At 32.3% G+C, this 12,444-nt stretch overlaps 2 long non-coding RNA genes across 2 annotated transcripts in view; both read right to left on the reverse strand.

The window, feature by feature from the left end:
- Positions 1 to 9,485, reverse strand: part of LOC119470341 — a 33,460-nt gene extending 23,975 nt beyond the window's left edge. Inside the window, exon 1 of the long non-coding RNA XR_005199233.1 lies at positions 9,405 to 9,485. This is a non-coding gene — a long non-coding RNA (uncharacterized LOC119470341). The remainder of the gene's footprint in view (positions 1 to 9,404) is intronic.
- A 7-nt stretch (positions 9,486 to 9,492) lies between these two features.
- LOC108300674 overlaps positions 9,493 to 12,444 on the reverse strand; it is a 38,015-nt gene continuing 35,063 nt past the window's right edge. Inside the window, exons 3-4 of the long non-coding RNA XR_005199234.1 lie at positions 10,526 to 10,614; positions 9,493 to 9,579 (exon numbers count right to left, since the gene is read on the reverse strand). This is a non-coding gene — a long non-coding RNA (uncharacterized LOC108300674). The remainder of the gene's footprint in view (positions 9,580 to 10,525; positions 10,615 to 12,444) is intronic.

Consider the following 12,444-nt stretch of genomic DNA (forward strand, 5'->3'; position numbering starts at 1 on the left):
AAATCTTTGGCCCATTTTTAAATCATGTTGTTATATATTTTTTAATAGGGCTGTTTGAGCTCTCTATATATTCTGGTTATTAAACCTTGCTCAGATGGGTAGTCTGCAAATATTTTCTCCCATTCTGTGAATTGTCTCTTCACTTCGTTGACATTTTCCTGTGCTGTGCAGAAGCTTTTTAACATGATGTGATCTCATTTGTCCATTTTTGCTTTGGTCGCTTGTGTTTGTGAGGCATTATTCAAGAAATCTTTGCACAGTCCATTGTCTTGAAGAGTTTTTACAATGTTTTATTTTAGTAGTTTCATAGTCTGAAATCTTAGATTTAAAACTTTCATTCATTTTGATTTGATTTTACATATGGCAAGTTCCATTCCTTTGCATATGGATGTCCAGTTTTTCCAACACCATTTATTGAAGAGACTGTCCCCTCTCCAATGCATCTTCTTGGTACCTTTGTCAGAAAGAAGTTCACTGTATGGATTTATCTCTGGGTCGTCTATTTTGTTCCACTGATCGATGTGTCAGTTTGAAGACAGTAAAGTGCTGTTTTGGTTACTATAGCTCTGTAGTATAATTTAAAGTCAGGTAATGTGATTCCTCCAGTTTTATTATTTTTGCTTAGGATAGCTTTGACTATTCTGAGTCTTTTGTGGTTCCATATAAATTTTAGGATTGTTTTTCTATTTCTGTGAAGAATGTCATTTATATTTTGATAGGAATTGCATTGAATTTGTAGATTGCTTTGTGTAGTATGGACATCTTAATAATATTAATTTTTCAATCTATAAGCATGAAATATTTTCCATTTTTTGTGTGTCTTCTTAAATTTTTTTGTAATTTCTTAAATTTTTTGTGTGATTTCTTAAATCAATGTTTTATAGTTTTCATTGTAGATATCTGAAACAGTTCTCTGTAAAGTCTACCTTTAAAGTCTAATTGCTCATTAAGCCAACTATAAAACAATATTTTTAAATTCATAATATTAATAAAAGCCTAAGACATAAGAAGAAATACTTGTTTAAGAAAACACCTATTTTGATATATTCAATTTGCACGTGTTAATCAAACCTCTGTTTTACAATTAACTAAGACTCAGTTTCCTCATCTACAAAATGAGATGAAATTTAACACCTACCTCAAAGAACTGTCATGACAATTAAATAAAAGAGCCAATGTGCTTAGCCCCATACCTGACATTTAAGACTTCAGTAAATGTTAGCTGTACTTGTATTAGCCACTTAAGTCAGTGTCTGTCATTTAGGGGGATGACCTGTCCTGATTTGCCTGGGACTCTTCCCATTATAGAACTGCAAGCCTCATATTCCAGGAAACGTCTCAGTCCCAGAAAATCAGGACAGCTAGTTATGCTCCATTATACATGAAGATCCACAAATACTAATGACAGTCATTACTTCTCCAACACCATTAGAAAGCTCCTAAAAATAAAAATGTAAACATTTATGAAAAACTATTGCTTAAAGATATTATTTGTATGATAGGGGTTAAATCAAAAAGTATGAGTATACTTGGACAATATTTATCACAAGTTGAGGATTAAAATGAAAGGGGCCTAAAACAACCATTTCTTCTTGTTCATAGTTTTCAAGTAGACTGAAGATAGATACTCAATAGATTAGTATGTAATTTAACATATGTAATATTATTTTAAAATTAAAGCATATTATCAAAATATGTTGATATTTAAAAAATACTAAAATAGTCAACAAATTAAATGTGATTAAACATATACAGTGTATCTTTTGTGTGTGTTTATGAATAACATTAGCGTGGATCTCATAATGCTAAGCTCAGGTGATTTTTAAACAAAATCTGATTAATAATTTTTTGTTAGTATGCTTTTTAATTTGCTTTTTCTTCTGATTTCATAGAAGCTAGTTTTATTTTATTTTTCTCTGTTATTCTGAAGAAAATATCCCTTCTGTTATTTTCATCTTTAAATTCCTAAGTAGACCTTACCAACTGAGAGTCTCTATGGAACTCCATGGATCTCTGAGAAACTTTCCTCCTTGCACTAAACTGAATTCTGTTGTTAGCTGTCCTTTCAAGACTAAAGAATTGTGGTGGTATTATTCTGCTTTAGCTGATTTCAAATAAAGTTCTTATGCTGGAGCTGGATAAATGACAACGCTTAAGAATCCAGAATTTTTTTTAATATAAAATTAACATATATTACATACAAAGTTAATCATTTAACAATTACAAGCAAATACATTTCTTCAAAATGTCTACATCATGTCAACACAATTGGTCACATTTTCTAAAAGCCAGCCAAATAAAATTTCATGAATGAAACTGATTACTAAAACCTTTTACTTTTTGATAAGGTGCATTTCCTTCATTTCAACATGACGTAGTCTGAACATTTGAAGCTTCATGAGTAAAAAAATATTTAGCAGAATTTAAAAATCCTTAAATTTATATTTGTGTGTGTGTGTCTGTGTGCACATCCTCAGATAGCAAAGGTCTATTTCAGGAGAAAGAAAAGAATATGCAATACATAGTGTATCTATATTTGTTAAATAGACTTATAGTTGTTATATTTAAAATGTCTGAGTGCAACTTCTCATCAAAAATATTAAATTCCAAGGACACATCTATATTTTTTGGTAAGATGCTATCTATTAAAAGTGTCATGCAGGCCAGATATAAAAGTAGCATGACCAAGTCTGAATTCTAACTAATCTCAGGTGAAGGAAGATGTTTGCTATTGATAAATCTAGTTAATCTCCAGAGTACAACTTGGTCTTTATGTATTTTTAGATGAGAATCACAAAAATTGATCTGCACTTGCTTCTCATACAAGCTTCAAGTGCCAGCTGCAATAAAATCCATGACTATATTCAAAGTATACTTCCAGTCTGCATGAAGAGACTCCAATGCCGCTAAAAATGAATTATCTTCTTTCTTCAATTTTGAAATGCCTTCGAAAAATTAACTAACAAGTGCATCTGATGAGAAATTCTGTAGACTGTCACTCAGAGATCTTCTATTGTATGTGATGTAATACATTATCAATTACAATGGAAAATTAACTTAGCTCTTAACAGTAATTCTTAGAAACTATGTAAAAACTGAGATTGATTCCATGTAGCATTAGAAAAAAGATTCCTGAGTAGCGAACTCCTTCATCCATTACTTAGGCCAAGGAAACTATGACCTAAAAACATAATAAAACAATACAAAGAAAAAACCTAATCTATGGCATTTATTTGCAGCTAAGATTGATCTTAAGGTTAGCAGGTATAAAATGTGGTAATGACTACTACCAATACTGCTTTAATTTTTTGAAAAAGGAAATTCTCATTGGCTAGGTGATTTTTTGTGTGTAGGGGATGAGTGACAGCTTTGATGTTCCTGACATAGGAGGTTAGGAAGATGGGTTTTCAAATTCTTGGTTTATGTAGTGTGTAAGTAGTAAAAACAGTTATTTGTATTTACATCTTGATAAGACATAGATGTTTTCTAAAACACATTCTATAATGTACCTAAAATCATGTTTTTTTTTGAACACCTAATGCAGTACCTGGTACTCAAAATGCATCTGTTGAGGGAGTAGAAACATGAATGACACCCAATAAATATTCGTATTTGTATTATTACAGAAGTTTATATATTTGAGACCTTGGTTTTGATCATGTCTACCAGGGTGTTACTAAGAACCCCACAGGTACAAAGTCTAATTACAATGTGCACTAGAGGAACTCCTAAGACAACCTGCCAAGCATATCTGCACTACAGAAATCAAGTTCAAAATAGTACCAGATAACATTTGGTTTAAATTTATGAACACATTTTTATTCCAGTTGTTTACAAGCTAATGCACATAAATTTTTACTATTCGTATAGGAATACATGTGAATCATAGACCCATTTTTGTTCCATTGACTTGAACAGTTCATTTGATATCTCACAAATAATGTGAACAATGTTCTTTCTGAATCAACGATATGAATACGGAGAAAAAATCTGCTTATACATTACAGTTCATGTAAAGTCTGTCAGGTCTATTAGGCTACAATTGCCTCTAATTAACTCTCTCACCAACAGAATTACTATCTACCTTGGGTGAATAACACTCTAAAAAGTAATGTAGTTTAGAATTAAAAATAGAAAAAGTGTGCTTTCACTCTGGTTCTTCTAGCTACAGTTCTCCCAGGGCTAAGTAAGATCCAAACTAGGAAAATTGGCATAAAACATAAAATTGACAAGGAGGTTGCATGAATAAAAGTAAATGATTACTACCTTATGTGATTACTGAAGTATCATTATGTTCTACACACACACATTTATACACATACATTAAAACTAACTTACATATGTACAACAAACCTACTAGAGTACAATTACTAAGGTATATCTCTGATTATAAAGAAAAGCATCCAGACCTATTCTTCAAAGAACTTGTCAACTAAAATGGTTTGCATTAAAATACCTGCTTACCAATGATGACAGAGTAACTGATACACAACTAATTTTCCTGTCATAAATAACTATAAAATTGGACAAAGCATATGAAATAACCATTTTAAGATGTTTTGCAATAGGCAATGCAAAATAGTGATTACTCCGTGAAGGAAACTAAAAAAAAAAGCTCCACAATCTCCCTGGCTTTCTGTTTGGAGGCATTTTCTGAACTGTAGTGCAGGAAGAGGAAACCCAGAACACAATGGTTGTTTTTTAGGCTAACGGGAAAGAGAACAGAATTTGGAGCACCAACATTTGCTAGAATGTATGAGTCAGGGTCCAAATAAAAGGGAGATGTATGGAGCAGGAACTTCAGAAATCTATATTGAGGACCCTTGATTGTTTGACTGGAAACACTGCTTCTCTTGTGCAGGCCAAGAAAACATGAGGTCCAACATAGAACAACTACTGAGCAAAGACAGCTACTAGAGGAAGAAAAACTACTGAGGAGCTGTGAATAGAACAAGAACTAGCACCTGCACAGGCTGAGAGTCATTTAAGTTCCAACCAATTAGAGAGCAAAGACCTCTTTAAACATCCGTAGTGCTTACTAGAGAGTCCAGACAGGCCATGCCTTAGAAGGACAAATTTATCTCTAGAGTATAGGCTACTCTAGGCCTGCTCTAACAAAATTTTACTGAGACTCAAAGGAATCAAGATGGCTTAATTTAACTGCTTTTTGGAATAAAACTTAACACCTGATTAAGAAGGAAGCTAAAATCAGACACTCACCGTAGAAACTATAATGTTCAGCATAACATCAGGAATTACTCCATGTATAAAGACCACAGCAGAAGAAAATCAGTCAATAGAAACAAACCCAGAAAAGACAGAGATAATGGAATTAACAGAAAATCACTTTAAAACAACTATTATTAATATGTTAAAGATTTAAGGGAAAATATGAATAAAGTGAGGTAACAAGTAGAGAAACACAATAGAGAATGGAAATTTTATAGAAAAACATAAAAGAAAAAAGAAATCCCAACTGGGTGTGGTGGCTCATACCTATAATCCCAGCACTTTGGGAGGCCAAACTGGGAGGATCACTTGAGGCCAGGAGTTTTAGACCAACCTGGTCAACATAGCAAGATGTCATCTCTAAAAATAAAATAAAATAGAAGAAAACAGAAATTGTATAACTTTGTCCCCTCCCCACAAAAAAATACATGAAATGAAAATTTCCCTGGATGAGCTTAAAAGCAAAAGAAAAAAATCAGTGAACGTGAACAGAAAAATAGAAATGATCCAAACTGAAGCAGAGAATAAAGTGGACAGAAAAACTAACTGAGCCTCAGTGACATGTGACAATATCTAACTACATGCATAGAATTGGCATACTAGAGGGAGAGACAGAAGAAGGAGAGCAGAAAAACTTTTGAAGCAATGGTGGTTGAAGATTTTCTAAATTTGATAAAAACTATACACTCAGAGATCCAAAAAGCTTAATAAATTTTAAGGATGCTAAATCTATAGAAAATAACTCAAAGCATATCATCACTCATTAGCTGACAGTCAATGATAATAAGAAAAATATTAAAAGAAGACAGAAAATGGACACATTAGACACAGCAAAACAATCATAAGAAAAACTACTGACATCTCATTAAAAACAATGCAGGCAAAGAGACAATAGGACAATTTTTAAGTGCTAGAAGGAAACTGTCAACAATCAATATCCAGTGAAAACTACTCCTCCAAAATGAAGAGAAGATAAAACTGATTTTTTCTGCTTTCTTCATTTACTTTTCTCAGTAAAATAACATATGATTGGAGCTTATATAGCTTTCTTTGAATATTAGCTAGAAAAATTTGATATATTCAGTGCCTGAGTCTTCATGATACATTATTTTGTGACCAAAACAATTAATAAAAAGCTAAGAATTTGTCACTAGCTGGCCTGCATTACAAGAAATGCCAAAGGAAGTTTTAAAGGTTGAAGGAAAATTATTTCAGATGGAAATTCAGTTCATAAAGGAATGAAAAGCACTAGGAATGGCCACTATAGAAGTAAATATATATGCTTTTATTTTTTAATTTTTTAAAAGATTGTTTAAGAATTTTTAAAGGTTTTTTTTTAAAGATTTTTTAAAAGATTGTTTAAAGAAAAAATAGTATCAATAAATTGTGAGGTTTCTTTAAACATGTGGAAGTTAAATGTGTGACAAAAATAGAAAACAAAAAATCCAGGAGGGGAAACATTTAATTTCCTTGTGTTTTACACACAGTGGGCTAACATTAATGCAAGGTAGACTATGATAAATAAAAGGTCTATATGGTAAGTCCTATAGTAACCATTAAAAAACAAACATAGTGAGGTATGTATAATAAACCAATAGGAGTTGAAAAGTGGAATGGTAAAAAATAATCTAAAATTAGTCAGAAAAGAGGGAAAAAAACAAAATACATATGGGAAAAATATAAAACAAATAGCAATATGGAAGCCTTAAGTCTAACTATTTTAATAAATACATTTAATATAAATGAACCAAATATTTTATGAAAAGGTGAAACTGTGAGACCTTATTAAAAAGCATCACCTAATATGTGCTGTTTACAAGAGACTCATATATAATGTAAAGACACATTTAGCTTAGAAATGAAAATGACTGGAGAAAGGTATACTATGAAAACACTAATCCTAAGAATGATGGAGTGGCTATAATTATATTAGGCAAAGCAGACTTCCAGAAAATCAGTTTTACCAGAGATAAAGAGGGGTATTTCGTAATGATAGAAGTGTCAAATTATAAAGAAGCCACAGTAATTATAACAGGACATGATCTAATAACAGAGCATCAACAATTGTGAAGCATAAATAAATAGAACAAAAAAGAGAAATAGACAAATTCGACATTATAGTTGGAGATTTCAACACACTTATCTCAGCTGACAGAATAACTATACATAAAATTAATAATCATATAGAATGTTTGAATCATCCTATCAATAAACACAATCTACGTACGTTTATAAAACGCTCTTCCCAACAATCAGAAAACCCACGTTCTTTTCAAGTGTTTATAAAACATTCACCAAGATAAACCTTATGCTAGGCCATAAGACAAATCTCAATACATTTAAAATAATTTAAATCATTTAGAGAATGTTCTCTGTCCACAACCAGATTAAATTAAGAATCAATTGAAAAAGGCATTTGAAAAACCTTTCAATATTTGGAATTAATTAAAATGCTTATTAAGACATAGATTGAATACAAAATTAACAGGAAATTAGAAAATATTTTGAACTAAATGAAAATAAAAATATGACATATCAACATTTGTAAGATGAAGTTAAAGCAGAAATAGAAAAATGGTTTTAAAAATTTCCATTAGAAAATAAGAATGATTTAAAAACAGTGATCTAAGATTCTGCCATAAGGAACCAGAAAAATCAGAACAAATCAACCCAAAGTAAGAATGAAGAAATAATAAGAGCAGATATTTATTAAATAGAAAATTGACAAAATAATTGAAAAAAATAAAACCAAAAATTGTTTCTTTAAAAAGATAATAAAATTGATACCTCCTGGCTATACTCATCAAGAAAAAAGAGAAAATATAAATTATCAACATTACAAATGAAAGAGACAATATTACTATAGATTATTCAAACCAGCAACACAATAAGTGAATACTATTAACAACTTTCTGAGGAAAAATTTGGCAATTTACATTAAAAGAACAAATTTCTTGAAGCACACAAATTACTAAAGTTAACACAAGAAGAAATAAAAGGAAATCAGAATAGCCTTATATCTATTAACAAATTGATTGATAATTTTAAAATCTTTCCACAAGAAAACTGCAAACTTAGATGGCACTGGTAAAGCCTGTCAAACAATTAAGAAAGAAATAATATAAATGTATTTAAACTCTTCCAAAAATATAAAAGAAGGGAACGCTTCCCAATTCATTTTATGAGGTTAGTGTTACCTTGACACCAAGCCATTTACATGTTACAAAAAAGAGAAAATTACAGATTAATACATTTAATTAACACAAAAACAAAAATATGATCACCCCAAATCCAGCAAGACATAAAAAGGCTAGTACATCATGACCTAGTCGGGTTATACCAGAAATGCAAAGTTGTTTTAACACTCAAAATAAAATCAATGTTATTAAACACATTGGCAGAATAAAATAAAGAAAAAAATCACTTGATTACCTCATTAGTTGAAGAAAGAGCATTTGACTAAATTCAATGCCCAACTATAATAATAGCAGTAATAATAATAATAACTACCAGAAAATTAGATATAAAATAAAATTTTCTGCATCTGATAAAGGTCACTTATTTTTAAAAAAATAGAAATAATATTATATTTAATTATAAAACACTGAATGTTTCCCTTAGATAGGAAACAAAGCAAGGATGTCCATTCTTAGTACTCTTATTCATTCTTGTACTGGAAGTGTCCAGCCAGTGTAATAAGACAATATAAATAAATAAAATGCATAAGAACCGAAAAGAAAAGAGCAAAACTCTTTTGAATTACTGCTGATATGATATATAGAAAATTCTAAGTAGTCTTTTAAAAAAATTCCTAATAAGTTGATTTAGTATTATCACAGAATACAATGTCTACATACAAAAGTCAGTTGCTTTTCTATGTATTAGCAATCAAAACTTGAAAAATGAAACTATAAACATACCATCTACAATGCCATAAAAACAAAAACAAGTATAGTAATTGGAAAAGTATGATATTGGTGTAAAGATGAACAAACAGATTAATGGAACACACAAATACACCTCAAATATCTACCAGCTGCTCAGTTCACCCGCATCTACCTGTGGATTATGAGTCAAACCCAACCTCTTCTGGTGCTACTCTTTCTGTCTCATTTCAGATACCATACCTCTTCCACCTCACAAGAATTGAGAGTAGAAAATAGATCTACACTTACCTGGTCTATTAATTCTGAACGAGGTGTGGCCTCTAGAAGCTGAAAAGGGCAAGAAAATGAATTTCTCACTAGAGTTTCCAGAAGGAAATAGAGTTTCCAGAAGGAAATAGAGTTTCCATGCCAACAGCTCGATTTTAGCCCGGTGAGATCCATGTCAGAATTCTGACCTCCAGAACTGTAAGATAAGAAATTTCTGTTGTTTTAATCCAGTAAACTTCTGTTCATTTGTTTGTTAGCAATAGGAAACTAATAAACTAGTTCACAAAATAGTATATTCATTAAGTTATTTAGGTAATTTTCAGATAATATTATAATATGCATCTATTTCATGCCTGGCACTGACCTAGGGAGATCTGGGATTAAAATGCATAGCTCTTAACTTGAAAATTGAGATCTGAAAGCAATAACAAATAATTCCTTCAAAATGTGACAAAAATTATGGGAAAGCTAAGCACAAAATGCTGTGAAAGCATGTATAAGAGGCATTTAACCAAACTGAGGAGGAAGTAATGGCCTGGAAGACTTCTTGAAAGAAGTGATATCTTAACCAAAGTCTAAATGATTAGTATAAATTAATCTGGCAAAGATAGGAAGTGAGAATTTAATAAACAAAAGTAATATTGAGTTCCAAGAGCCATAAGAGAACTTGGTGCATCCAGGGAACTGTGAATAGTTTGGTACTCACCGAGGAGTAAAACGAAATACATAAGAAATCATTGGTCAATGTACTGATAAGACATAAACCTTAAGCAGAAAGAAATTGTTAATATTGATTTAATTATTGAGTTATTCATTTACTTGTTGCAAAATGTGCAAAATTTTGAAGTTATAGTATGATTATATTTGGCTATTTGCTTATATAACCCATATTCCAGCAAGATACAGTCAATTCTGCCATAATATGAAATAAGCATTCCTAAAAATCACCATTGCCACGTAAAATCATGCAATAAAAGTCACATCATAAGGTTTAGCAAAAAAATGAGACTGGGAAAAACATTCAAACACTTCATCAGTGACACATAAAAATAGGTAGGAGCCTAATAAAAACACTAGTGCAGTTTTACACATGTTAGGCAATTAGGAAGTTCATAAATGCTACAGTAAATATGGCACTTTACCTTGAAAAAGGCCTGAAGTTGGCTTGTGTGGAAGTGGACATCAGAAATGTTGCAGCTTGTGAGTTTTTGGGAGGTGGAAGGAAGGTTATCTGAAAGCAAAGTTGATCTTATAAAAACTTTAAAACATAGGCATTCAGCATCAAGCTTTTATAAGCATAAAAATGGGCAGAACTACAGTCACCAGACATACTGGTAATTGTTCTTACTTGAAACAAAGCTTGGCCCAAAGAAGAAAATACCTTTCTCTTGATTTTCTCATCGTCAAACTGAGAAAAATGGGTTCTTTCAAACTGTTTCTATTATATAATAAGGGATGGCCAAATGAAAATAAACACAGGATAGAGGGATGTAAACAAGATGGCTTAATAATTAGAGGGGTCTGATCCCACCATGGCTTATTTGTTTGAATGCTTTCTCAAAATAATTACTTTTTATAGGCTCAAAAGTAGACAAGGTTTTGCAGGCGCTTGACTGGGTCCTTCACATCCTAACTCCCAGCACAACCCTTTGGTCTTTCTTTTTTGGCACCTCTCTCCCTGTGTTAGTATCTAATCTAAAGCCAAATATCAGTGTCTGTTCTAAGAAAGCTGCTTTTCCTTAGTTGAATAACACCTTTCAGATGAGACCTTGTTTCGTATCCACAGGGATGGGGACAGATCATACAAAATAACAAAGGAACACTAATCTGGTAGTTAAGTAACCTAAATTCTTGCCCTGGTTTTCTCACCAACTTAAATTCTGAAATCTCATCTGTGAAAATAAAGTGATTAACCTTGTCTGTCTTTAACGTCTATTTAAGTTCTATATTTCTATGACCATTATTAACAAACATTATTGAGATCCTTCTAGGTGTCGAGTGTTTATCAAACAATGAATCTATCCTCATTTTTCACAAGAAAGCTCAGAAAAGCCAAGTGACTTGCTAATGTCACACTTCCAGTAAATGGCAGAGCTCAGATTCACTTGCACATCTTGTCCACAGAACAAATGTCTTTGCAAATGCCACACTGTTGTCTTTAAGAAAAATGGCTATTGTATCATAGAAAGATCATAGAAAGAAAAGATATCAGGTGATGGACATCTGGGTGCCCAGCATCTTCACCCATTCAAATGGTTTCCTTAGGAATTGTCATATTTTATAAGATCTTGGCAGCTTAGCCTCTGTTGGTTAATTCAGAGGGAGACATGACCCAAATTAGGAAAGTAAGATTCTTTCAAAAAATTTGGGAATATCAAAGGGAATTAGTACATCTGAGATGATTGAAGCCATACAATAGAAATCTCAAAAGATGTTAGCAGCAATGTTGCCTGCCAAGTGAAGAATGCTAGTTTTCAATGACAGACAGTAAAGCAAAGAGGAAAGAGGGTGCTATGGTTTGGCTGTGTCCCCACCAAAATCTTATTTTGAATTGTAGTTCTCATAATCTCCACGTGTCTTGGTAGGGACCTGGTGGGAGGTAATTGAATCATGGGAGTGGTTACCCTCATGCTGTTCTCGTGATAATGAGTGGGCTCCCACGATATCTGATGGTTTTATAAGGGGCTTTTCCCCCTTTAGCTCAGCACTTCTCTGCCACTACATGAAGAAGAATGTGTTTGCTTCCACTTTCATCATGACTGTGAGTTTCCAGAGGCCCCCAACTCCGCCACGCCCTGCAGACCTGTGAGTCAATTAAACCTCCTTATAAATTAGCTAGTCTCAGGTATGTCTTTATTAGCAGTATGAAAACAGACTAACACGGAGGCAGAGTTCTGGCAGAAATTAGACCTGAGTTCTGGTTGCTCATGATGTCCTACTGCACACTGACCTACAAACAGCTCAGTCATTCCTTCCTCCCTTGGACTCCATGTGCTAATAGGTCTCCTTTTTTTCTTAATTGCTGAATGACCCCATATTAGCTTCCCAGGGCTATTGTAAC

This window comes from Cebus imitator, unplaced genomic scaffold (genome assembly GCF_001604975.1).
Source record: "Cebus imitator isolate Cc_AM_T3 unplaced genomic scaffold, Cebus_imitator-1.0 Scaffold28, whole genome shotgun sequence".
Taxonomy (NCBI): Eukaryota; Metazoa; Chordata; class Mammalia; order Primates; family Cebidae; genus Cebus; species Cebus imitator.